This window comes from Lactuca saligna, chromosome 1, assembly GCF_052625555.1.
Source record: "Lactuca saligna cultivar CGN05327 chromosome 1, ASM5262555v1, whole genome shotgun sequence".
Lineage (NCBI taxonomy): Eukaryota > Viridiplantae > Streptophyta > Magnoliopsida > Asterales > Asteraceae > Lactuca > Lactuca saligna.
The window spans coordinates 65,562,517-65,589,425 of record NC_136417.1 but is presented as its reverse complement, the minus strand read 5'-3'; positions in this window follow the sequence as shown (position 1 = coordinate 65,589,425).

Genomic DNA, 26,909 nt, shown 5'->3' with positions numbered 1-26,909 from the left:
GCATACAGCTCCCTGAGATGCTCCTCATACTGCTCTCCGGTCTTGGAATACACCAAGATATCATCTATAAACACAATGACCGAGCGATCGAGCATCGGTGTGCAAACTCGGTTCATTAGATCCATGAACAGCGTTGGCACGTTGGTGAGCCCAAACGAAATCACCACGAACTCGTAATGACCATAACGACTCCGAAACAAAGTCTTCTCCATGTCCTCCTCCCTCACCCTGACCTGGTGATATCTTGATCTCAAATCAATCTTGGAAAACCAAGATGCACCCTGAAGCTGATCGAAAAGATCATCTATCATTGGGAGCGGATAACGGTTCTTCACCGTTAACTTGTTCAGCTCCCTATAGTCAATGCACATCCTATGCAAACCGTCCTTCTTCCTAACGATAAGGATCGGTGCTCCCCAGGGTGAACTACTCGGACGAATAAACTGCTTACCCAGCAGTTCCTGCAACTGAGATGACAACTCCTACCTCTTCGGACGAATAAACTACTAGTCGGTATGGCGCCTTAGTGATAGGGACCGCACCCGACACTAGATCAACCCTAAACTCAACCTGCCTCTTCGGAGGCACTCCAGGTAACTCCTCCGGAAACACGTCAACAAACTCTCTGATCACGGGAACCTCTGAAACTGAGGGTTGCTCCCTAACTCGCATATCTACCACATACGCTAAATAACTAGCACATCTGTGTTAGTTATACTGTCGAGCCCTGGCTACCGAACAAAACCCTGATCCCAACCTGGCGGCCTCACCATACATATACTACAAGTTCTCCCCTACTTGGGGTTCGAACCACCACCCGTTGTCCCTCACAGTCGATCACGGCGCCAAAACGGCTAAGACAATCCATCCCTACAATCATGCATATATTCCCCATGGTTTAGGAATCAAATCTATCGGGAATGACACCCCAAAAATCTCCAACTCGCATCCCCGGTAGACCGAAGAAACAGCAACCCCATGCTCGTTGGCAATCGAAACTCGCAACGGGTACTCAGGATCATCCATCGGCACACTGAACCCTCTAGAGAAGTTCTGAGATACAAACGATCGACTCGCCCCTGAGTCAAATAATACCAAAGCGGGCAAAGAATTTACTAAAAAGTACCTAATCACAGGTACAATCAATAAGCATAACACCAATACAATAACTGAGGCAGTGAATAGAAATGTACCAGCAACCACATTCGGTGCTGCCTTGGCCTCCTCAGCCGTGAGCTGGAAGCCACGACCCTGAACCTTCGGAGGCTCCACCTTGACTGGCCTCCCATCTCCAATCCTCATAGTAGCGGGCGAAGAACCCTGTGCCGGCTTGGTGGCGAGCTGCGGGCAATTGGTCTTCACATGACCAACCTTATGACAATGGTAACAAGTCCTCATATCTGCTGGAGGGGCGGACTGACGGCAATCCCTAGCATAGTTCCCCTCCTTGCCACATTTGTGGCACCCACCTCCTGCTCGACAAACCCCCGAATGAACCCTGCCACACTTTCCACAAGTGCGACTATGATGACCCCCAAACCTTGAGACATTTCGATGGGGCCCAAACCAGCAGTTGGCTTTCGAGACCTTGAGACAGAAGTTATGTGAGGCCCCGATTCTAGTGCTACCTGAGGGGTTGAATGATTTGATAGTATATTGTGATGCATCGATCTCAAGATTAGGGGCGGTACTGATGCAGAGGGGACATGTGATTATCTACACCTCGAGGTAGTTGAGGCCTCATGAGGCGAATTACCCCACTCATGACCTGGAATTAGGAGCAGTGGTGTTTACCCTCAAGATTTGGAGGCACTACTTGTATGGAGTACGGTGCACTATTTATACTGATCATAAGAGTTTGAAGTATTTGATGGATCACTAGAACCTCAACATGCGATAGAGGGGGTGGTTGGATGTGCTGAAAGATTACGACTGTGAGATCTTATACCATCCGGGGAAGGCCAACGTGGTGTCCGATGCTTTGAGCCGCAAGATGGTAGGTTCCCCGATCGGGAATGTTTGTCTGAGGATGACGGTGGTTTTTCCAATACTAGATATGATCAAGGAGGCTCAAGGGGAGGGTTTGAAGAAAGATAACTAGAAGATTGAGCGGATTTGGGGGCAGTTTCCTTTATTTTTACAGGATGGTTGGGGGCTCTTGACACAGTGTGGCTGGGTCTGGGTACCGGTTACTGGGGGAGTGAGACAGAAGATATTGGAGGAGGCACACAAGTCCAATTTCTCTATACATCCAGGAGCTACAAAAATGTATAGAGATCTTATACTAAGCTATTGGTGGCATGCATGAAGCGGGAGATCACTTGGTTCGTAGAGTGGTGCTTGACCTACAAGAAGGTCAAGGCCGAACATCAGCAGTCGTATGGCAAGGTTTAGCCATTACCCACTCCTATGTGGAAATGGGAAGAGATCACCATGGACTTCATCATGAAGTTACCAAGGACAACGAGGGGTGTGGATGCGATATGGGTGATTGTGGACAGGTTGACGAAGAGTGTCCACTTCATTCTGATCTCCGAGAGCATCTTCACTGAGAAATTAGCAGATATTTATATGCAAGATGTAACACTTGCAGATTCAGGCTAGTCAATAATAAGCGTTAAAAACTATATTTTTTTATCTAGGATAAATAATCTTAATCAATGTAATAGTTATTGTCAACAATTGTAACATGTTTCATGTAATAAAGAATAATTATGTGAATATTATGTGTTTTATGGTTATTATAATATAAATAGGAAAATCAGTGGAATTGTCAATAAATCATAAAAATAAGTGTGCCAAAACATTTTTATATATATATATATATATATATATATATATATATATAATTTAGAAAGTACATATCTCCCTGATACCGAAAATATAAATTTCATAAAACTCCGACTGCATATAAATTAAATATGATTTTTATAAGATATAAAAGTCAACCGCACACAACGAATGTATGACGTAAAAAACAACGAAGAGAATGGTTGACTTTTAGCTAATGCCACCAAATAGAAAATTGTAGTACTCCTTAAAATAGAAATTTTGAGAAAAAGAATACCAAAAACGGAGTTCGTATTAGAGAGTTGTGATTTTAGCAAAGTCATTTACTTTATAAAAATATGGACAAAAAATAAATCAAAATTAGCTGACGGAGTCTAAACGAAAGTTGTAGATCTCGTCCATAGCTACGCTTGGATATAAAGAACGTCAAAAACAAAGTTTGTATGAATGAGTTATAAATTATGATAGCATATTTACGTATTAAAATAAAGTATAAATCATATATACGTATACACATATATACGTATGTATATATCATTAGAAAGGTATCGACGATGTGGTCATTATAAGACTAGTGTTGAGTACTTTCGACATTAGTTTAGTACAAATATCGTTAAATCTATCTAAAATAGTATTATAAAGGGATGTTTAGTCATTTATATAACTATAAGGTTATTAAGTAACTATAAATGGTAGTTTTTGAAAATTCAATTACTATAAATAAAAGTCTCTAGGATCTCATATTTCTTGCACCACTCTCTTGATTCAAGAGTCTTTCTCTTCTTATCCCTCGAACATTTCGGTCCCTCGTGATTCGACTTCTCTTTCTATAGTTTTAGTATAGTATGGTGAGCGCGCAAGTGCTGCAAGAATCTTTTTTAGAAAGATTCAGCGATGAAGTTTTGCTCCTGTAGAGCCCGACTCCTAGCCAAACCCCCTTGTAAGTAAGATATGCTTACCCTACTTTAAGTATAGCTTATATTTATAATTAGTATTGTTATTATGAAATCATAATAATTATTTGGGCTACCATTATAACTTATATAAGTGTCGTTATAATATCTTTTTAACTACTCGCGGTACACGGAATCTAGTTTGAAGGGCCACGTAGGGTTGTTGAATTTCAGAACGGCGTAAATGTTAAAATGGTCCTGCCCTCCGGTGTTTCATGTCTGGCCCCTCTCTGTACGTAGTGGTTGGAAAGTATTGTTTAATGCTTATATAATGATAATAATACTAAGACTAATAATTTGTCATGGTAAATATTAGATTAAAATCTAGTGGTAATGATACTAGGTTTCGTCAGAGGAAAGTAAATTAATAGAAGAAAAGCGTTGTTTGAGTTCGGAATCACCACCATAAGAAGTAAGTGCACATTTACTTTCATCTTACATATTGATATGAAGTATTTTTATATAAATTACGTGTTATGTGTGCATATTATATGTTTACTTGATATCTATGCTAGATGAACGATCTTATACATGTTTTAAATGGTTTAAACTATATATGTATTTTATATCTACAAAATATGTTGGGTAAAACATGGGTAGATGAATGATAAGGGATGAAAGCTGATATAGAAGAACATTGGCAATTATGGACATAGTGCCCTGTAGGTGAACATTGGCAGCAATGGACTTAGCACCCTATAGATGAGCATTGGCAGCTATGCCACAACCTCTAGATGTTTTGATCTATGATGTACTCTAAACATCCTAGTAGCTGCACTCAAAGGGTAGTATCGAAAACTACGCCTAATAGAGAAGATCATAACCTTGGTAGCTACGCCTAAAGGACAATATCGGCAACTGCGCCTAATAGAGAATGTCATAATTCTGGCAGTTGCGCCTAAATGATAATATTGACAACTGTGCTTAATAGATAAAATTGACAGTTGTGTCATTAGGCAAATGATGGACTTCATGCCTATTCCTTAGGACAATCCTTAGGAATGAATGAGTGAATGATAAATGATTCTTAGGATGGATCCTTAAGAAATAAAGAAGATAATGGGGATGGATAATTGGGTTGATTGTTTAATGATTAAGCATGATTATATTATTGTCGGTTGAAAACCCTACGTACTCATCAGGTTTCCCAACCTGACCTACTCAAGTTTATTTGTATCACAGGTGTCGATACAAAGCTACTTTACACTGAGAGATTAAGGAGATGTAGATCACTGGTGTAAATGAATGTAAGGTTTGTTTATGCTCATGTTTCTGTATTCACGATGACATCCCAAAGTTTTAAAAGAAATGAAATACATTTCTTTGGAAATGCTTTGATAACACATTTATCATGTTTTTATGGGAACAAATTCTGCAACACTTTTTGTAACACCCAAAAAAATTCAAGCCAATTTTAAACTTTTTAAAACATTTAGAAACCAACAGTTATTACCAATTTGTTTTCAAAACAGTTCTATATCAAAGTATCCCAGAAACATAGTCATAAAAAGTGAGGAGTTGTACGATCACGCCTTTGCCTTGCCATTCCCCTGATGTACCTGAAACAATAAACTGAAACTGTAAGCCCGAAAGCTTAGTGAGTTCCCCCCAAAATACTGATACACATACAGTTCGCATAACTATAACAGCAATATCATATCATAACAAACTGAACAGAACAACATGTATTGGGTCCATAGCTTTACAAGCTGGACTACCCCCTGGGCCATCAGTACGAGTCTGGAATGCCTACCGGGCCCTTAGCTCGTATCCGGAAGTATCCGGAATGCCATCGAGCCCTCAGTACGAGTCTGGAATGCCTATCAGGCCCTCAGCTTGTATCTGGAATGCTCCCGAGTCCTCAGTATGAGTCTGGAATGCCTATCGGGCCCTCAGCTCATATCTGGAATACTCCCGAGTCCTCAATATGAGTCTGGAATGCCTACCAGGCCCTCATCTCATATCTGGAATACTCCCGAGTCCTTAGTATGAGTCTGGAATATCTACTGGGCCCTCAGCTCATATCTGGAATACTCTAGGGTTTGTTGGCTACCGCACGGAGTAGTACAACCTCAACCCATCTCACATAACATGTCGACATGTAACAGATAAATACATATACAGGTAATCAATCAGTATCACAGGCAGTCCTACAAATCTACCCGACTAGCATATCAACTGGCATACATTACTAACTCATCTCAACATATCAATAATTACTAGGATATCAAATCCAATTGGTCGGCCTTGGTGCCCTAGACCCCTTAGTATAGTGAGGATAACTCACCTCAAAATGCTGAAGTCCCGTAGATACAATCCCAATTGCTGGATGACAGATTTCCGAACTATCAATATCAAAACATCATCCAATTAATAATTAGGTCCAAACACATAAGCACACATTCTTGGAGTAACAGGCTACATTACCCCATCTTGGCTTGATTCAAGCCCAAGGCCCAAACAAAATACCCAAAAGTCAACTAGGAATCAAAGCCCAACATATGGCCTAATTTTCCAAATTGGGCCCAGGCCTATACATGGTCTTATTCTAAGGCCTAACATCATATAATCATTAAGGCCTAACTATGACCCATCTATGGCCTAATTTTCCAAATTGGGCCCAACCCCTTACATGGGCCTTACCCTATGCCCATTAAATTATTTTAGTCCATATGATTATTCTTGGACAGCCTATTAATAATCCAATCATCAAAGCCCAATAGAAAGGCCCAACAATAAACCTAAGTGAAGTTACGGTTTCACATAAAATGCTGATTATGGTTAAGTTTCCTACTTAACCCATTAAGAACTTAATCCATTGAGTCCAATATTACTTAGATTAATTTCTGTCAATTATTTTTATTTAATATTTCACGTTATTAAATAATACTCGAGTGTGTGTCCCAAACAATTTCCATAATTAAGGTTTTATGCCCTTAGGTTTTTTTTCCAACCCAATACTAGCCCATTAGTGCATTGGTTGGCCTTTTAGGTCACTTTGGGCCTTATCGGGCCTATTAGGGTCTCTTTGGGTCAATTAGGATCCACTAGACCTTTTAGGGTTTCCTTAAGACCATTAATCACATGTTTGGGCTTTTATGTCCATTAAGCCTCATTGGGCCCATTAGGGTTTCAAGGCCCATTATGGTTTAGTAGCCTCTTGTCCAAACATCCAAACAAATCCAAAAATGGCAGGAGGCGACAGCCACCACTTCACGGTTGGTGGTTTGGTTCTTCTTTTATTATCTGGGGTACCTTTTACGATTTACAACTCAATCCAAATAAACACACACATACTAATAATACACACATACACACACTAATAACACATACACACACAACCACCTTGTGGTGGCCGGCGGCAGCAGATGGTGGCAGCCACATCTTTATGGTGGTGGTAATGATCTCTTTCTAGATTCCGGCCAAGGTTTTTCCCACTCACACAATACAACACACACAATACACCCACCTAAGCATATGGAAATCATACATACAGCCACCATCCATGGTGGCTGGTTACGACGGAAACAAGGCAGCAAGTGGCGACAACCCACACCCGGCTTGCTAGATGCGAACACAGCCACCCAAAAATGGTGGCATCCGGCGGATAGGTTTCGGGGGTCACAGCAGCGATTGAATCGGAGAGGGAAGAACGTCATTCATGGCGAGGGGTTGTTGTGTCCGTCACTGCCATGACCACGATGGGTCACAATACTGAGTCTCAAAATTATCCGCAACCCTCGTCTTCGAGGTCAGCAGCATCGACGACGTCTTGCAGTGCTGTTAACTTCTTAACAGATGGCGATGGCGATGGCGATGGCGATGGTGGAATGGTTGGCGGAACCACAACAATGGCGGCGCACCAGAATGCTCTTCTTTAACCACGAAAGGCAGCAGTGACGGCCATGGTCTGTCGTCGTTGGCAATGGAATAGCACCCCCTAAATTTCTTGTCGGTCGCATCGGTTCACGGAGGACTTTGGTGGTCGGTAGTGGCGGCTGAAAGAGACGGAAGCATAAGGTGGCGGCCAAGAAAGAGGATGGTGATGGTGATGGTGATGGTGGCTGGTGCTTAGAGGCTTAGGGTTAGGGTATGGACGGGAATGAAAGGCTATATACCCGGATCCATTAATCTTTGGCTCATAATGACACAAATGGTCCCCCATTCTCATCTTTTCTTTCAAAACTAATCCATAATTTACGATTTCAACCCTCAGCCTTAAAATCTATTACACATTAAGTACGAAATTTACCAAATAACCCTTATTCCTCCAAAATCTCTTCAAGCGAAGTCCCAATATTTACCCCTTAGTCCCTGCCTTCAAAAATATTTGCAAAACTAACCCGAGACTTATGTTTTTAACCCTCGAATTCTAAAATTATGACAATTAGCTCTCCGAGACCAACCTTTGATATATAATTATTTATTTTAGGGCTTCTGTTCACTCATAAATTTTTATCTATTTAATTATTTAATAAACGAAGCGTTACACTTTTCTTTAAAAAGGTTACTCTTATTTTCAAATAAAGCATAAATGTCATACCCCGTCCGTCGGCGGAAACACCGGGTAGTGTAACATCATTTTTCGTATCACCGTTATATAACATACATTGAACAATACTTAAAGAAAATACATACCTTTATTGATGATTGAAAGTTACATTATTGTTTTCCTAGTATTTATTACATAATATCCGACTATGACATGCTTCTTAAAGAACAGAAAGATACTAGTAAAACTTCTCCTGTGCTAATACATACCCGCTTTTCAAGTTCCTAAAAACACATGCATTTTAAAATACATCAACATAAAGTTGGTGAGTCCACAGGTTTTGACTCCATAAAATAATACATTTTTACACATTCAAAAGTATAGTTTTGAAAGTATCATTTTGACTCTCCAACATTAGGTATAATTGTATACTTATCAATTAAGTGTTATACCAAAATATTTCTTAATCTTAAGGTATAAGTAGGGGAAAACTTATACTTAACATTAATACTTGTATACAACAAGGTATAATGTTTCTACAATTTGCTACCATAAGCTTGTAACCGCTGCTATGACATAATACCTCTGATAGAACAATACACTCATGATTTACCATGAGAACAAATACACTCATGATTTAACATGAGAAACATCAATGTACGCTTCATCGACGCCGGAACAATAACAAATAAAAGGATGGTTCATCGCTTGTTTTTGGTTGATTGTAGCTAACAGTCACAAGTGGGGTGGTCAGCCCGTATACTAATTATACACGACTTCCTCGCTCACATGGGATTAACGGTTATAGTTCAGAGGATTTCCACTAAGTTCCCCAATCTTAGTTGATGAATACAATTACTCATGTAGACTTCGACGACTTCCTATAGCTCTAACAACAAAAGCATTTTCATGTCTAAAACCTTAAGTTACTAGACTTTGCTTTTAAACATTACTCCTAACGTCATTATATTTAGGCAATATAACAGTTATATCTTGAAGTAAAAACCAGGTTTTATCTTGACCTAAAACCAATAATAACAACATATAACGTTTCTAGTTTTATCTTGACATAAAACTAACAATAACAACATATCCAGTTTTATCTTGACATAAAACTAATAATAACAACATATAACATATCTAGTTTTATCTTGACATAAAACTATTAATTGCAACATACTATATAACTTAACATATAAAACTTCCGAGTATAACTTCGGAACTATATCGCACACAAAATATATAGACTACTAAGTATAACTCAAGATCTACATTAATATACTACTATAACAATAACATGTTAACAACGTTACGATAATTGTATAGTTTCAGATGCGAAATAACTATATCCCAGTTATTATAACTATCTATCTTGATACTAATATACTATCATATAATAATAACATATATACAATGACTAGCATGCGTTTTCCCCCGAAATATTAGAAAGTGGGGCCGTGAAACTCACCGTAGTAGCGTGATTTTTATGATATCTAAGTGAAACAGTCAGCGTGCGAGTTCGTTGGGGCTCGGGATGCAAGAGGGCTTCAACAAGTAAGAGAGGAAGAAGAGAAATGGTGTAAGGAAGTGAATGGGTCGATCTTGCTATTTATAGTAGGATTTTATGACACTCACGTCGTGAGTGTCATAAGACTCACGTCATGAGTTTGCCTGATTCACTCTGTAGACTTGCCATTTGCGTCCCTAGCTTCGGAAGGTGGCCATGTGACTCCTCACGTCGTGAGTGTCATAAAACTCATGTCGTGAATTGGATCTTATCCTCTCGCAACTTCTAGATTCCGAATTATGACAGAATGTCGTGAGCGTCATAAAACTCATGTCGTGAATTAGCTAGTTTAGGGTTTTTAAAAGCTAAATCTTCGGAATGCCATAACTTTTGCATACGAACTCCGTTTTTGACGTTCTTTATATCCACGCGTAGGTATTTATGAGTAATACAACTATCTTTTAGACTTAAATAGCTAATTCTAAGTCTATTCTAAATTCCTCTTATTATAGAGATTTATAGTGTTCGGTTTATCATAACTTCTTCATGCGAAGTCAGATTTAGATGTTCTCTGTATTTTTGGAATCGTATGGACGTATACTTTGAGTTGTATCATAAAGGAAGTTAATATTTGTATTAGAATTTATCATGAACTACATAACATTCTTACCACATTACTAGGTTAACATAATCACATTACATGATTGGCATAATCACATGTGGTTGTCTATTGACCTATTTTGACTAGTGTTACAATACACAAATCAATCTTTTATGGTCGTGAAAATGGGGATGTCAAAAATGGTATCAGAGCATTAGTTTAAGCAAACTAGAAATTTGTAGGATTTCTATTCTTAAACTTATAATGATAACCGATGATTGTAAGATGAGTGTCTACCATATTTTAGACACAAACACTAGTTTATTTTAGGAAAGATGCCTAAAATGCTTTTATGTGCTAAATGATTTATATTATAGCTATAAAGATGCCTTATATGCTATTATTTGATCGGATCTATGGTCTGTTGCCGACCGGATCTAGAAACTTTATGTGTTCAGATTTCTAAATGTTTAATTACAGTATTAGAACTGACATGTAACTTTTCGAAGTGATAAGGAGATTTACACATCGATCGTAAATAAAATTTTTCCTAATTCTCGTCATTACACACCAAATGTCTAATTTGGTGTATAGATCAACATGGTGAGAAATCAAAGCAGATTAGGAAACACTAATGTAAATGTCGATCAACAGCCTATAATTGAACGTGCACCAGAGGTAGCAGTTGCACCTGAGCCAATCACAATGGCATGAGTCCAAGAAATGATTCGTGCTAGGATGGCCGAACAAAGTAAGGAGATGAGGTACATGTTGCTTAATAGGGATGAGCCTACCATGCCCGTTGAACAACCAAGACTAAATGATGGACAGTCAGAAGAAGGGAATTACAGTAGAACCGTTGGTCAAGCTGAATCGCTAGTGGTTTGGAGGAACAACCAAGAGGAAGGGACCAAGAGAAACGGATGCAAGTATATGGATTTCACAACTTGAAAACCATCAAATTTCACTGGGAAAAGGATCCAATTGGAGTCATGGACTGGATCTTAGAGATGGAGTTGGCTTTCAGAACATATGGATGCAAAGGCAAGCTACAAACAACATATCCAGTGCATCAGTTCAGGGGTGGCATTGTTCGTTGGTGGAACACTTTGGGAAAGATAATGACTCCCAATGAGACACTACAACTGACTTGGGAAGGTTCCTAGAGCATTTCAAACAAAAGTTCTACTCGGCCCAAAATTTGCTAGAGATAGAGAAGCAATTCCTAACGTTGAAGAAGAGTAGCATGTATATCAACGAATACACCAATGCCTTCACCGACAAAATGGAATTTGCTTTGTGTATCGTCCCTGAAGAACTAACGAAAGTATATAAGTATACAAAGGGACTAAAATAGGAATATGTAGTGCTAGTACGCTAGACACCTACCCTCGAGGAGGCTATCTGGGCTGCTAAGTTTGTTGTGTTGGATTAGGTGTCTAAGCCCATAAATATAATTGGTATGTATAATAACATGGTACATTTGGGTTGTAACACTCTGTAATAATTTGATAGGATGGATATTTGAGGAAGAGGCTATTTGTAACACCCCGAGTTCAGAAGTTCAAGTTCAGGGTTCTTAGTGTAAATAAGGAAGGTCAACTCGGCGAGTCGATGGGTAGACTCGGCGAGTTGAGTCACGGTTCTGGTCACGTGTTAAGTTACCGGAGAGTCGGTGGTTGGACTCGGCGAGTTGGTGTTGAAGGGAGAAAACCCTAATCTGGGGGTTGTGCCATATATAAAGCACATTATAACCCACCTTCAGCCTCTTTGCTACCCATTTGAGGTCCAGAAACCCTGATCTCGTGTGTGTAACTCCATTGATGAAGAATTAGAGCTTGGAAGAGAAAGTTGGTGTAAGAAGCTTGGGGATTTGGAGGCCATCATCAAGGGGCTTGGGTAGATCTAGAATCTACTTCTATTTGGGTACATTTCAGGGGTAAGGAACCTCCTCCTTAAGCTATTTCATTATTGACTCATGAATGGTGGTTGATTTGGGATTCATTACCTACTTTGGGAGCTATCTCGAGTTTGAGGCTTAGATCTGAAGTTGCTACTTCCGATCTAGACGTGTGATGGCCCAAAAGGTCATAAAGTTCCTGTCTAAGAGTTATTGGTGAAGCCCTTTGTCTTTAAGCCCAACGCTAGAAGTATGTTGGGCTTATATCTCCTTGCTTTCACGTAAAGTTTGCAACTTTATGTGGCAACTTTATGTGAGGGTTAGGCTATAGAAGAGTGGATTTATGGATTGGAGTCCCCGCATGGCTTGAAAAGCCTCTGTATGGAATGAGAACTGAAGGGACTCGACAAGTCACATGGGTGTGCTCGACGAGTTGTATGATTATGTGCATGGACTCAGCGAGTTGGAAGAACAACTCGACGAGTCTGTTGAAGATTGCGTTGGAGTCGGTGAGTCTATGCTTGGACTCAGCGAGTCTGGTCATGAAGTCCTAACCTTTTCTGGTTGAGTTGTGAATCGGTGAGTCGAGGGATGACTCGGTGAGTTGAGTAGGAAGGGACTTAGAGCTTGTTGGACTCGACGAGTCTTGGGGCGACTCGGCGAGTTGAGTAGTGGCATGGGAGTTTTTGAGGATAGGAACTCAACGAGTCAATGGGTTGACTCGGCGAGTAGGGTCAACCAGGAAGGTTGACTTTGGCTGAGGATTTTGACTTGGACCAAGGGTTGACCAGTTTGACTTCCAAGGTATTTTGGAAATTATTGGTGTTTATTGGTTTTGGTTATTTGGTAATGATCAGTGGTGGAGTTCGTGCTAGTGGTCGGAGCAACGTGGTCTTATTTCTTCAAGTCGGCAGTTGCAGGTGAGTTATCCTCACTATATCAACAGGGTCTAAGGCACCAAGGCCGGCCCTTTATCGGATGGGAATCCGGGTAGTTGTTTGTTATGTTATTGCTTTGCTATGTCTGCATCCAGGTAGTTAGGATGGTATATGTTAGAGACCTGGTTAAGGTCAGTATCATGGTATATAGGATGATGCTATGTTAGTGATCGGTTAGGTCGGTATCCTGGTTAGGATGTTGCTATGTTATGTGATCTGCTTGATCGGTTGATTAGTTGTGAATTGCTATGTGATTATATGTTTATGTGCACATGGTTGTTGGACTAGGGTTGGGTTGAGGCGGGTCCTGCTTTGTGTTGTAGGCCAACATACCCAGGGTGGATCGATTAGATCGAAGGCCCGACGAGCGGTCCGGATGGGCTGAAGGCCCCAGAGGGCGGACCAAACGTACTGAGGCTCGGAGAGTGGACCAGATAGACTGAAGGCCCGGTGCGGGCAGACCAGTCATACTGTAGACTCAGAGAGTGGACCAAGTGGACTGAAGGCCTGGTGCAGGCGGACTAGTCACACTGTAGACTCAATATGCATGGCTGTTCTGTTTATGATATGATATGTTATGTGTATGGTATTGTGGTTGGTATTTTGAGGGTAACTCACTAAGCTTTCGGGCTTACAGTTTCAGTGTATTGTTTCAGGTACTTCAGGAGACCGTGGCAAGGCGAAGGCGTGATCATACCGCTCCTCAGTTTTATGTTGATGTTCTGGGATACTCTGATAATAAAAGAATTGAAAACCTTTTTGTAATAACTTAATGAATATAGGTTGTTTTTGAAAAGTTTAAATTGGTTGTAAATTTTCACAGTGTTACACTATTGTGATTTATTAATATATTATAAGTATAATATATTAATTTAGAAATCACATTCCTTAATTAGTACTGATCAAGAATTAATTTGGTATTAATTTAGTGATCAAAAGAAACTGATTAAAGTTATAGGGACTGATTAGGTAAATCAATAATACTTCTAGTTGGGCTCATGACTCATGTTGATTAAAGTTGGACTAAACCTATGTGAAAGTCCAAGAATGTTTAACTGAAAAGACTAAGAAATGTGAAGAGTCATTAGGGTTTGCATGGTTGTAATCCTAAGCTATAAAAGAAGCCCCTAACACCCTAAAATCGCCACCCCCATGCACACTAGAGTTGTAGCTAGCCAATTTTGATCTCCCAAACCTCTCTCTTAAATCCATTATCTTGTTCTTGGTTTATTATAAGACATTTGAGGCGTCCCACTTGAGTTGCAAGGCTCCTAAAGGTCAAAGACAAGCAAGCTACTACACCAAGTAATCTTTTAACTGTTTTTATGATTTAAATGCATGCTAGTTTAGGCTTTATGCTTTAGAACACAATGTTGCATGTATAATTAGAGAAAACTTAGATCCAAATCATTAGGGTTGTATGTGCACCATTGGAATGTTAGAGTATATAAAACCCATCAGTGGTATCAGAGCAATGGGTGTTTTCTTTTATATTGATGAAAATGTTTGATTTTCAAAGTTGGAAAAATGACTTTTCTTGCCACTTCCTGATGAACTCGACGAGTCCATAAATGGACTCGACAAGTTTGATGAGTTTTGCCATGAACTCGACAAGTCCAAAGCCTGGCTCAATGATTTGGCTCATCAGATGGAAGAATTTTCGAGTTTTTGGCTTGTTTTGGATTAGGATCATTAGCACAAACTCTTTTGGATCATAAAAATTGATTTTACTAATATGGTAATGTCTATCCCCATCCAAAAACATGAAGCTTTTCAAATTTTAAGATAATTACTTGTTTTTGTGAAAAAACTAATTATTGGAAAATTTTGAAACTATCTTGAATATGAACTAGGTGAAATTGGTAAATGATGAATTATATGATAATTCGACTAGTTTAATTTGATAATGTGTTTCTTGAAAAGTTCCATAACATGTCCTCAAGTTATGGAATATGAAAAGTCTTTATTTATAAAACTATTAACTATTGTAAGATATAGAATTCAAGAGATCATGAAAGGTTTCATAATTTGTCCTCATGTTTGGAATTTGAAAGGTCTCATTCATGTTTAATACTTATATATATATATATATATATATATATATATATATATATATATATATATATATATATATATATATATATATATATATATATATATATATATAAAAGATAAGTCAGGCTTACCGTTAGTGGGGGTCTAAGGTTACTACCTATAAAATGGTGGTATAAGGGTATAAAGGGGGGGGGGGGTATAAGGGTTTTGTGCTAGGAATCGATGAGTTGGGGATCCCGACTTGATGAGCAGAGATCAATTTTGGCCGCGGGATTTAGGGTATACTCGACGAGTTGGAAGGCCCCAACTTGATGAGTCTACGCTGTAAATAGAAACCCTAATTTTCAGGGATTTGTACCCTATTTAAAGAACTTATGGATCATTTGTACCCTCTTTCATCGTTCTTACAGCCCAGAGAAACCCTAGTTCGAGTCTTATACCTTCTTGAGTGAGTGAGAGAGAGAGAGAGAGAGATTTTGAGAGTGATTTTGGTATGGTCGAGAAGGATTTTAAAGCTTGAAGAAGAATGAGTAAATAGATAAGCAGTAGATCCGACATCTACTCTATATCGGCGACCATCTTGAGGTATAAAGTTGCTATCTAGACCTTTAGTTCCTTAGATCTCATTTCATAGAAGTAAATGGTCACCTTTGATGCATAATGGTGTCACCTTTTGGATTGGACGTTATTACGTGGATAGTGTTCAGATATGGACATCCCTAGACCTCTATGGATATAAAGTTTCTCACTTTATCCAGCCTTAGCATTTCTCCATGCCCTAAACTTGGTATAAACCTTAGTTTTGTTGTTGTAGCCTCTTAAGGCCTTGCATGCACGTAAAGTTCGCAACTTTATGTGGAAACTACACCCTAGGGGGCTAGATCTGTAGTTCGGAGTCTTGAATTCCACTGGAAAGGACTAAACATGAAAAGGACTGAAGGGACTCGACGAGTTGCTTAGCCAACTCGATAAGTCGGGCAAGGTTCACCTGTTTTCGGGATCTTGAGTGATCTCAGTGAGCTGATTAGGGGTTTCAGACTAGAGATTTCGACCCTTGGATATTGAAGAACTCGACAAGTTACTGGGGTAACTCAGGGAGTTGACTCGAGATTTCAGTTTTATGGACCTTAAAGGAACTTGACGAGTTGCTAGATGCACTCGACGAGTTGGGTCAACATGGACTTTTGACCTTGACTGTTGACTAGGGTTGAACAAGTTTGGTTGTGATGGAATTTATGGTATTTTGGGATTTAACAAGTTAATCACACATTGGTTATAGGCAGTAGAGTTGGAGTTGGGTGTTCAGACTTATCTAATCTTTGCAGTTCAACATTCTTGAGAGGTGAGTCTCCACACCATACCAATGGGTTGAAGGAACCAAGGCCGACCCGTTTTGTGATATGTGGTACACTCGTTGTTGTAGTGATACATGGTATGATAGTTAGTTATACTAAGTGGTATGCTAGTTATATGTATGATTCTTGCAGGGAAGACCATGGGGGGAGTACATGGCATTTGGATTGAAGACCGTGTGGGGGAGCCAATGGCTTTTCAAGTAATGACCATGGGGGGAGCCCATAACACCTGAATGTGAGACCATGTGGGGGAGCCCATGGCATTCCAGCTAAAGACCATGGGGGGATCCTATGTCACTTAGGTGTAAGACCATGTTGGGGAGCCCATGACATCCTGGAGTAAGAGCTTGGGAGGAGTCCACAATATCCTTATATGTTGGCATGCACGACTTATATGGTTTATGTAGCTTTTATAGCTAATATGGATTATGTGATTATTTAGATTGTGTAGGGTATGCTCTGGGGAACTCACTAAGCATTAGCTTATAGTTTGTTGATTTGTTTCAGGTACTTCTGAGCCTAAGGGCAAGGGCAGGCTTGATGGCGCAGCATGCACTCAATCTCAGGCGTTTTTATGGGACACTCTGATGGCTGGAACAATATTGTTGATGTTATGAATTTGAAAGCAAATGTACTTAAGATTTTATGGTATATTGTAAATGTTTTTGACTAATTAAAAATGAAAATTTGCTTTTGAACATTGGGTCGTTACATTGACCCCTTGAGTGGAGCAGACAAGAAAAGAGATCTAAAAAGAAGAGTATGAGAGAGATAAATAAATAGGAGATAAAGTATATGAAAAGTATGTGATGAGCCTGAGAAGAGGCTAAGCATAAGCATAAGACAAGAAGAAAAGAGTAGACAATAATAGTATAAGATAAAGTAAGAGATAGATGATATGAGAAGACATGAGAAAATAGTAGAAGAGATATATGAATGAGAAAGAATAGCAGTGTATGTTAAAGAAAACGAGATTAGATTGTAAAATGAGAAAGAAATGTAACACCGCGAATCCAGAACACCACGAAAGAAAAGGAAAACCTCAAAATCATGAAGCTGCTTGTCGAGTAGGTGGGATGAATCGACGAGTAGGAACACGATTTCGGTTGGATGTTAAGTGACCGACTCAACGAGTTGGTCTGGGTTGGGAAAACCCTAAATTCGGGACTTGGTACCCTATTTCAGGATCTTATTCCCCTTCTCTTGGTCTCATCTCCAGCCTCCAAGACCAGAACCTACAGATCTCGCAACCCTTATGCTTGTGAGCCATTTTTGAGAGTATTTTGTGTTCTTGAAGTCCAGAAGAAGAATAGGAAACTTGAAGGCTCAAGGAAAGGCTTGTGGATCTAGAAGTAGCTTCTCAATCTCATCATTTTCTGGTAATCAATTCTCTAACGTGATCATTAGTTCATTGGATCTATTCTTTTCCCTTTTTTAAAGATTTTGGTCTAAGAATGGTTGCTTTTCGGATTTGGACATCCCCACGCAAGATCCTTTCAGATCTGGAATTATTTAGGGTGGTTAAGGCATAAAGGTGCAAGCTTTATGCCATTAAAACTCCCCATGTAAGGTTAAAGAGGTTGTTATGGCCTTTTGAGCAAAAAGGGACATACATGGATGTAAAGGCAGAGGCTTTGTGTGTTATTTCGACCCTAGAAGGTTAGATCTGGGTCCTGGATGCTTTGTGCCCAACTGAAATCATCTGAATAGAATTAGACTTAGAAGGACTTGACGAGTTGCTCATAGGACTCGGCGAGTCAGGCCGTTTTCTTGCCCAAAACCCTTCTAATAGCGGGTGTGTGTTGAGTTGGTAGAGGAGTTAGCCAGTTGGGTTCATTATGGACTTGAAAATCATCGTACTCAACGAGTTCAAGGATGAACTTAGTGAGTCCAAGGCAATATCCCTAACTTATGAAGATGGAATCGACAAGTTCAAAGGTGAACTTGGCGAGTCAGTTGTAGATAGGGATGTCAACAGGACCAAACGGGAGTGGAAATAGTTGCCCCCGCTCCTGCCTCCGAAATCAGGTGGTGCCCCCGCTCCCGTTCCCGCCCCCGGCTCCCCCGCTTACATAGCCCCCAGTCCCGCCCCCGTTCCCCTAGTTTATAGGCTTAAAATTCGATTTTTTTTTGCTAAACAACTACTTTGGTTTAGCTAAAAAGACTATTTTTAACAACTTTGAAAGTTTAAAACCTAATCTTTTATAATCTAAAAAATTAAAAATCCAACATTACAAAATGACAATTCTAACAATCTTATAAATATAAAATACGAAAAATCCAATATTACAAATATAAAATACTTACATGTCCAAAATTATATGATCAATTCACTACCTCTTCAATATCCGTTAATTGGAAACGGGAAAGTAAAACCTAACCTAAACCTAAAATTAGAAAATCTATTTTGTATATGTATTTTATATTAAATATATATTTTTTACATAAATGTACAACCGGAGCCCCTGCGGGAGTACAGGATGGAAATACCAACTCCCGACCCCGGTCTCGAAAATAAGTGGGGTTTAATTTTTCCCCCGCTCCCACTCCCAGTTTTTTTAAAAATTTAGTCCCGTACGGGATCGGGGTCCCACGGGAGCGAGGTCCCACAGGGTTTTTTGACATCCCTAGTTGTAGAAGGGTCTTAATGTGTTAAAGATGAACTCGACGAGCTCAAGGAAGACTTGACGAGTATATTTGAAGTCAAGAGTTACGTGTGGATTGTGGGACACGACGAGTTAGTGGGTCAAATTGGCGAGTTAAGTCAACTCGGAGCATTGACTTTTACCATTGACCATGATCAAGTTTGACTTGGTTTGAATTTTGAGGGTATTGTGTTCTCAGCTGTTCAGGAGTTGGCGATTAGCAGTCTGAAGTGTTCATCTAGACTTCAGCAGTGCACGGTGAGTCTCCTCGCAGTGTGCATGGGTCTACGGCCACAATGCCGACCGATTATGTTGATGTATCGTAGGAAGATCCGGGGGATAGGCGTAGGCACTTATTGTATATGTCCCGCGTTACGACCTGATCTCGGGCGAGGCCCGAGGAATGTTAGAATCCTAGAGGTCTTTGTGATTCTACATGTGTAGATATGATAGGTTCCGGACCCGGGGTCCGATGTTGGGGCAAGTCCTAAGTATGTAAGATGATAATATGTTTCCAGACCGGGAGTCCAATGTCGGGGCAATCCCGAGGAATGTTCGTATGTTGCATGTTAGATTATACTTGTTGTCTCTGTGATACTTGTATGTGTCTGGGAGGTAGGTAAAAGTGGGCGAGGTCCCATATCTCATTACTACTGAGTATGGATGGGGTTTCATATCTCAATATTAGCTGTGTAGGGGCGAGGCCCATGCTAGGAAGTGAGTGAGTGTGGGAGGGAGCCCGTATCTCACTATTAGTAGGAGTATAGATAGGGTTCCACGAGTCATCAGTAGCGGACCAGGGGTGGGGCCCAAGATTGGTGAGACCTTAGTTCAGGAGTCCAATTAGGGTGTGTTTAAGTATGTACTAGTATGTTTTGATTTTATGTATGTGTATAGTTGGTGAGGCCCAGAGATAGGCGAGGCCTAAGAGAGACATATCTGTGTACCGAGCGGGGCTCGATGCCAGGCGGGGCCTGATATCGGGCGGGGCCCGATGCCGGGCAAGGCCCGATGTGGCGAGTGGGGGCCCAGTATGTGGTTATGTGTATGTGGAAGGTGGTAGGTTGGGGAGCTCACTAAGCTTCGTGCTTACGGTTTTTAGTTTTGGTTTCAGGTACTTCCAGTTGCGGAGGGAAGAGCTCGGGATGATCGCAATGCACACACCAAGAAGTTTTAGCCTGGGGTGTTTTACTCTGATAAAAAGAACATGTTTTGAGATGATACTATGATTTGATATATAAACCTTTATTTATGGATGAAATGATTTGATACTAATGATTTTATTAATGTTTTAAAAAGAAATTTTTGGTCATGATTTTTGGGATGTTACAAGTTGGTATTAGAGGCTTGGTTTGAGGGATTCGGGTACACTCTCGGGTGTGTCTGAACTCAAACTGAGGACTTGGTATGAAGATTTTGAAAGAAAATCATTTTTATAAAAGAAATTTGAGAAGAGAAAAGAACATAGAAAAAGAGAAAAAAGGTGTGGTGCATGTAATCAGCCGAGCTCAAGTAAGTTCTCCCAAATTACCAATACATGTTTGTTTAGATATGATATGCTTATGAGAATTGCATGCTAGATTAGGACTAAGGATCTTGAAGGGATTCCTTAAGTGTCTATTATATGTGTATGAGCTGCATGCTAGTACAGATTCCTAGTATATGAGTAGAAAAGCTTGATTATGTTCTGGTTAGTTTTTTCTTTTTGTATAAATTTTACTTGCTTTGTGATATGTGGGACTCTGAGTGACTCGCCGAGTCCCTCTTTGTCCAAAACTATACAGTCGATTATAATGAGTCTTAACGCATCAAAACTATAGATCTGGCCTCCTAGGGCCCCTTTTTCATGTAAAGCTAAAAACTTGATGTGCATGCATGGGTCTTTAAGCTCAAAAGACCCAAAAATGAGGTTTACAAGGTGCATGGGGCTCTCATGACCATGAAGTTGGCACCTTTATGCCATGAGGATCCTTCAAGGCCCAAGATCTGAAGCCTTTACCCTTCACTATGCCCTGGAGTCTGAAATAGCTTAGAAATGTCCCAAACATGTTAAGTTCCAAGCCCTAAAATGGATTTATCAAATGGAAGACCAAGGATGGAGCTTTTTACCTTATATAAACTGGAGATGGAACACAACCTCTGGATCCACTAGCCTCAACTCGATCTCTCAAGATCCTTCCTTCTTCTCAAGCTTAACAACCACCAAATGCACAACAAAATGGCTTAATAATGCTTAAATACAACTATGGTTTCGATTTAGGGCCTTCTGGAAGTAAGAGGGACGATGGAGGCTGGTTGGGGAGAAGGTAAGTTGTTTAAATAGGGTGCAAACCCTAAGTATTAGGGTTTTGTCTAGACAACTCCTACTTGTCGAGTCGGTCTTCCGACTCGTCGAGTAGGTCACTAAACCCCCGTGTCCAAAGTCGATTCTACTCGACGAGTTGGGCCTCCAACTCACCAAGTCCCAGGACAAAATGTGATAATTACTTGTATAAAAATACATACCAGGAACCAGGTGCTACATCATGACTTCTGATAGCTAGCATACTCTCATTACTGTCTACTAGTGACATAATCTATACGACTAGGTATATATTTTTCTATATCAAGTCTATTAGGAAGAGTTGGAAGTATGTAAGTTTCTCAATAGTTCTTTCAATCTCGAATTGAATTTTAGGACTAACCTTAGGTTTTTTTGGTTGACTCTTGAATCTTACGAAGATCAATGTGGCTCCTAGCAACTCTTTTGGATATCATATCCCTCTCATGGAAGACTTCTCTTTTAGAAACAAACATTTTGTTCTCAAAAGCTTTGTAAATTAATTATTCAAAAAGATTTTTGGAATGTCCAACGAGACAACACATCTCTAATCTAAGTCCTAGATTTTTGAGCACTTCACCAAGAACATAAACCTGATAATCGTAGATTTATAACTGTACTTAATGAGGGATGAACTCTTAATCCACTTAGAGAGTGTTTCAAAACCTTCTAAATTGGTGTAAGACCAAGGAGTTTTGCAATACTATTCATGATACAGTTCATGAACCGTTTTGTTAAGATTAATCGATTCATTAAGCAATAAATCAAAAAACAATTTGTTTCTACACTCCTAGTGAGAGTGCTGGAAACAATTTATGAAAACTTTTTTCAGAATTACTTAGATGATCAATATAACTAAGATACTCACCAATATTATTGAATCTAAGCATCTTATCCTTTTTCCCAGCTGATTCCTAGATGGTTCTAGTCTCAATGTTTATTCAGATAAACATGTTCACATGAAGTCAATTTACTATGTATTGCACTTTATCTAAGTGGTCCGTTAGTGTGAACTAATTCCAACGTATATTTTCATCACCAAGTAATGTATTAATCATCTATCTTGATAAACATGATTTTCAATCACAATAAGACTAACAATCAATTGGTATTCAAGATACGACACAATTGGATACTTGGTAATGCATTTCATGTTCACATGTTCAAGCTAACATTGTATCAAACTTTTAGATATACTTGGATTAGTACATAGTGTGGATATTATGAATGGACCATTATTGAAATCTACTTCCAATAGATATTCACACCTTAGTATAGTGCTTTTATGATTTGTCTTGACAGATAGGACACAAGTGAATCATAAGACTTGCTTTTAAATGAATTCCAAAGTCCTATCCAATTGGACTTTTAGCAATGAAATTCTTATTTTCAAGAATATGATCCCATAATATTAGTTATCATTCAAATACTTGAATTAACCTTTTGTTACTATAAAAGTTCACAGATTTGTGACTTTCTTTTAAACACGTTAAAAGATTCTAAATAAGTCATAATACTCTTATGAAATTTTGTATAAAAAATTTTGAATCATAAAACCATAGACTAAAGATTTGGGAGAACGAGATGTATTTTGATCATATGAATATAAGCAGGAGCTTGATATTCTTGATCAACCCTACTTCTCCTTATTTCAGTCACCTTAGTTTCTTTAATTCGATGCACATTCTTGCAAATGTTATTACATTTTCCTTAGTAAAATACTCAAGGATAAAAAGTAATGTTCCAATGGTATTATGAATTTTCATATCTGATTGTAGATTAAACATTTACGAGAACGAGTTATCGTTTGATCCTATGGATACTAGCATGGGCTCGTAATCCTTTATCAAATTATCTCTTTTATGTTTTATTCTTTTCTATCATACATGTTGGGCTCTTATGTTTTCTTACTCATTTTTCTTAGTTTTGCAAATGATAGTTTTTTAGAAGAAGTCTCAGAATAAGCTTTCCTATTGTCTTTCACATTAGGTATTTCACCACAAATCATATGGGCTACTTTTCCTCTTTCTTTTTGATACTTCTCTTCATGATAGTGAATATGGAAGTCTTTGACATTATAGTTTCTATGATTGGCTATGTTATTCCTAAAGGGACTCTACATCAATTCAAATCTTTGATGGACAATTCTATGTTGTTCATATCAAAATCAGATTGAATTGATTATATATATATATATATATATATATATATATATATATATATATATATATATATATATATATATCTAATCTATCTATCTATCTATCTAAGTTGGTAACCATTGTCAACTCCTAACTAAGCAACATTCCATTTCACTTCATTATGTTTATACAAAACTGTTCTTAACAGTTTAGGCATGTAATGGTTAAAAGGAAACCTCCATAAGAACTTCATCCAAAGCATACTTTTCTATTCGTAAATGAGAACTATTCCAAAATACCAATTTGATCATCCTTCCAACTAACCCCTTTAAGAGGTTTTATTAAAGTACAATTTAGCGAATTATCTTATAGACATCATTAAATTTTAATTCCATTCTTGTTTGTTTTATTGATCCTTTAAATAATTATTTAACCCCTGATTTATTATTTATTAATGCTAGGATCAATATTTGGCTTTGTGATGTGAAGAGGGATGTCATCAACACACCACGAAGTTATTTAGGTACATAATATCACTGTTAAACTCCTAATTCTTTTGAGATTCATTAAAACTATTTATTGGCATGTTAATCTCGGATTTACACATCCTCTATTTGTGCTAGGGACATCGTGGTCTCATAAACACGATGGTGAACCAACCATGCAAGAACATGTGACGATTGATTATGTTATGGCTCTCAAATTAACGTACCGGCTAACCACACATGCTCCTTCAACAAACCACAACCACAAATGCCTCATTAGTTTTCTTTACATCTTGAATTTATGTGTCGGTTAACCACACACGTTCCATAAATAAGATCGTAGCAAATAATGTCCGTTAACCATGGATTAAAAACTATTCACATTTTCCTAAAATAACTAAAAATAACAATCCACCACAGAAAGAAACAGTGAGTGAAAAGGACATTCATTCAACGATCATTTTATAAATGTTTCCTTATACCTCATAGCATGACTTCATGAATGATACCTAGTCTTGATTCTACTAACGATCATTAATGAAACATGTGAGGGTACATTTTGTAATTCTCTTTTACATATAGTAAGGTATTACATATATATAAATTTTGTTGTTCTATTATAAACTCTTATAATTTATGAGGGATGAATTTTAAACGATTAAAATTATATGATTTAATAAAATTATCTTTAACTAAATTTTAATTACTTAATTTATTAAATCATTATCCATATCTTAAAATTAATTAGGCATATTCATCTTCCAATTTTAATTATTTAGATTTTAAAAGATCAAGATAACAATTAAAATTAAAGATAAATCATAAATTTGAAAATATTGCCAAAAATATGATTTCGCAAAAGCTCAGGTGCATCGCGTCCTGCAACAACACGTTTCATTTGCGAAAACTTTCTAGTTTTAAATCTTGTGTATATAACAAAGGAAAAATTGCAATAAATTCCTTATATTTTATCTTCATAATCGATTTAGTTAATATATCTTTTTTTATTAAATTAAGTCCTAAAAACTGGTAATCGTATTCAATTTAACCCTTTTAACCGGTCAAAAGGTTATCTAACTTTCAAAAATTATATTTTTGGTCCAGTTTTCAAAATTTATTACAAATTTGTTCCAAAATTTACACTTTTGGCCTAGATTTTAAAATTTATTATAAATTTGGTCCTAAATTTACCCTTTTGGCCTAAATTTTAGAATTTTGTTACATATTCATCCTAACTTTATTTTTTTACAAATTTTTTTCTCAAAAGTTTGTTTTGAATATGTTTTTTTCTTTACAAATTCATTTATACAAAAAATATATTATCATATAAAAAATCTTATATTTTCTATAAAACTTTTTCTTAAAAACATATTTGTATACGGAATTGATGATGTGATTATCAACTTCAAATGTTATGCATGAAAGCAACAAACTAATATATTAATTTTACAACACTAAATTGTGTCTTATTATAAGTTCACAAGTTTTTTTTTTTTTTTTTTTTTTTTTTGTGACACTAAAAAGTATAAGACGAAGGAGCCACAAAAGTTTTTGAAATGTCTTGAGTACAAATCAATTTTTTTACAAGAAGGGTGATTAATCGCATTACTTTACTATCTTCTACATAAGTGTTCAAATAAACTTACTCCATCAAGAAAATCATGCATTTGATGTTATATGGAAGTCTTTAAGTACAAGTATTTATGAAGCGTGTGTTGTATTAAAGGGTTAAAAGTGATTTAAGTGACCCAACTAAAAATACAAACATGAAGAAATTATATGGGGGTTTATACTCATTGTTTTACATATAAAAAGAATCAACACAAATTTGATTAGCTAAAAAATGAAAATAATTTTTTTAGCTAAAACATCAACATATTTGGTTTTACCCTAAAACATCAACATACTAATTGTCAAACCGAAACCAATAAAAGTCAGACCAATAGCAATATGTTTTTGATTTGCGCTCCTTGAAATATAATACAGTTTCGAATAGAATTAATTCAAAAAATAAACTATTCGTCGTCCGTCGCATTGCATGGGTAGACGGCTAGTGTGTGTATGTATATATATATATATATATATATATATATATATATATATATATATATATATAATATAATATAATATAATATTGTAAAATACGTGTTTGTATATATATATATTTTTTATAAAAAGATCTGTATATGTTTATGTACTTAATAAATACCTATTTTTATACATAGATATTTCGTATACAAAATCATTTTTTTAAAAAAAATAATATAAAAATATAAGATTTTTTATGTGAAAATATTTTTTTTTTGTATAAATATGATTTTATAAAAAAAATACATATTTGAAACAAAATTTTAAGAAAAAAACAACTAAATTTAGGATGAATTCTTCACAAAATTCTAAAATTTCGGCAAAAATGGTAAATTTTGAAATAAATTTTATAATAAAATTTAAAATCTAGGCCAAAAGTTTAAATTTTGGATCAAATTTGTAATAAAATTTAAAATCTGACCAAAAAATGTAAAATTTGAAAGTTTGTTGACCTGTTGACCGGGTAAAAAGCTTCAATGGAATACGATTATCAGGTTTAAGACTTAATTGAATAAAAAAAAGATATAATGACTAAATCGATTATAAAGTTTATATGTAAAGATTTTATTGCAGTTTCCCTTATATATTAAAATTATCAATAGTTGTGTTAAGTGTGACTATAGTAAATTGTGAATGGGT